This window comes from Rhinopithecus bieti, unplaced genomic scaffold (genome assembly GCF_001698545.2).
Source record: "Rhinopithecus bieti isolate Rb0 unplaced genomic scaffold, ASM169854v2 repeat_19921, whole genome shotgun sequence".
Taxonomy (NCBI): domain Eukaryota; kingdom Metazoa; phylum Chordata; class Mammalia; order Primates; family Cercopithecidae; genus Rhinopithecus; species Rhinopithecus bieti.
This window is the reverse complement of record NW_016878828.1, coordinates 1-2,453: the sequence shown is the minus strand read 5'-3', so window position 1 is coordinate 2,453 and position 2,453 is coordinate 1. Positions and strand designations below refer to the sequence as shown.

General features: G+C 48.7%; 1 non-coding gene across 1 annotated transcript; it reads left to right on the top strand.

Annotated features, from left to right (window-relative positions):
- The first annotated feature begins 1,592 nt into the window (after positions 1-1,592).
- Positions 1,593-1,666, top strand: TRNAI-AAU (transfer RNA isoleucine (anticodon AAU)). The gene has a single exon. It is a non-coding gene; the product is annotated as a tRNA-Ile (tRNA).
- Positions 1,667-2,453: the final 787 nt, after the last annotated feature.

Genomic DNA, 2,453 nt, shown 5'->3' with positions numbered 1-2,453 from the left:
CACGGGATGGGGGCGTGGCGGGCCAGGGTGGTCTTGGGAAATGCAACATTTGGGCGCGGAGGCAGGAGTGCCCGTCCTCACCTAGGTCCGTGGGCACAGGCCCGGGGGTGGAGCCCTCCTCCCCTCCGGTATCCGTACCGCGGTTAGTGCTCGCTGCTTTATGGCCGCAGCAATCTCAGACACTTCCCGAGCGTGTTTTTTTTCTTGTTCCTTTCGCTCCCCTTTTCGGGCGCCAGCTTTCAAACCAGACGAAAGGTGTGTGTGTTTCCCCGATTATCTCCCGGCCTTCTTTCCTTTTCGCCTCTACTCCAGGCTGTGTCCACAACTAAGCTCTCAGCAGAGGGAGGCCTCCAGCTGCCTCAAGGAAGGGCATTTCTCGCAGTGCAAAGTGCGGAAGGAAGAGGGGAGCCATACCGAGTGAAGTATTAACCAGAGTCGGTTTGCATAGAGGCGGCAATGGATAGAATTTCACAAGTGAGGCGGAAAGACAGGCCAGCCCCGCGAAAGACGGATTGGAGAGAGGTGAGAATCTAGTTCAAAAGCCAGGAGAAGGAACAGGAAGTCAGCACAATAGTCTAGGCAGAGAGGTGGACCATCTGTAATACAGCAAGGGGGTTGGTTGAGACTTCCTTTATTCAATTATTCGAAACGTGTCTATTGAGCTATTTATTAGTCCCTGGGTACTGTGGGTGCTCCTGCCTATTCAACCATCTTGTCGATGCTGCAGGATGCGACCCCATTACCCAGGACCCAAAGCACTTCCAAAAATGAATCCCGGGCAACAGCCGTTTCTCTACTGGAGAAGTGGGCAGCCAGGCGGAAACACGCAGAGAAATAGTTCTCTTTGGGACAGAAGGCATCAACCTCGTAAGACCTAGCGATCAGCAGAGCTCCCGGAGAATGTTTCCTAATCTAAAGGCCATGAGTGGGGCTTCAAAGTTGTCTTGTGCATAAAATACCGATGAACTTATACCTGTTTCATCGAGAAGGAATAAAATACGAACACAAAGACTGTAATGGGACGTATTTCTCTGAAGTGCCCTTTTCAGGTAGAAAAATGAGTACGTTTTCCCGAGTTTGCTAAAAATGGGGTGGGGTAGGGATCAAATATTCACTTTTGGGAAACATGGGCGAACACAGTGGGAACTGTATTAGAAGTTACGAGCAGAGGAGCCTGGGTGGAGACTTACATTGGCCTTGACCGCCCGTGGAGAGGAACTGGCGGTAATTCCTTCCGTTTTCCGTCAATGTCTTCAAGGGTCGCTCAGACGCTACGGAAGCAAAGTAGAAAGGAGTGATAGGGACGGGCTACAGTACCAGCGGAAGGTGATGGCGTTGCATTTAAAAGGGTAGTCACTAAAACCCGTTGTCATGAAACACTGAAGCAGGTGACATTTGAACTTTCCTTCCGCCGAATTGTATTTTAACCGAAATTGCAGGGTTCGAAAAAATTTGCCGAGGATCGTAAAGAAGTTAGCAAAGACCGCAGGTTCTTTCCAGCTCCGGGAACTTTTAGGAAACTTCCTTTGGTGATTGGAATAACGTTCGCCTTTAAGCCTCTCATAAGACCCCGGGTGCACGCCCATCGGCAGGGCCGGTTAGCTCAGTTGGTTAGAGCGTGGTGCTAATAACGCCAAGGTCGCGGGTTCGATCCCCGTACGGGCCACACGCACTCTTTTAATGTCTATCTCACAGTAACAGTTGTGCGCAGTGGTATCAAAAGTCACGAGAGAACAGGAAAGTAAATGTATATGTACCCAGTAATCTACGCAGACTCTTAATACTTATTTCACGGTAACAATTGCGTGCAGTGGTATAGAAAGTCGCAAGAGAACAAGAAAGTAAATGTATACGTACCCAGTAATCTTGATGGGACGTAGTTCCCTGAATCGTAGGGTTGCGTTTGCAGTTTAGTGTTCCTGCAAGAGCAGATGATGAAGAGAGCTGAGATTCCAGAAGGAAATTGAAACCCGGGAGGAACGTGAAAAACAGAGGCGAAAACACGGAAATAAAGACCTGGGCTTTTCATTCTTTTACGATTTCCAAAGTGTACAAATCCTTCTCTATCATGACTAACTCCTGATATGGGCTTTCTTAACTGTGCATCTGCTTACTTCCCGCAGACCAGTCCTTGGCTTGTGCAGGGTAAATAAAGCCTCTCAAGAACTCCCATTTTTCATTTCTATTTCCGCTCTTTTAGCTTCCCACACTCAACTCTAGAGATACTGGACTTAAGGAAATGTCCCACAGAACGCTGAGCCTTTCACCTCCTCTTTGCTGGTCTCATGGCTTTGTTAGACACAACACCATCTTCTGGAAAATATCTTCCCTGACACCTCTCCTAGTTTTCTGAGTCTGGGTTGCCTTCCTCCTAGCACTCACGGAGATCCAGGTACAATTTGTTTTGTGGCATTCACCACGTTGTGATTGTCTGTTGCTTGGCCATCTTCTCC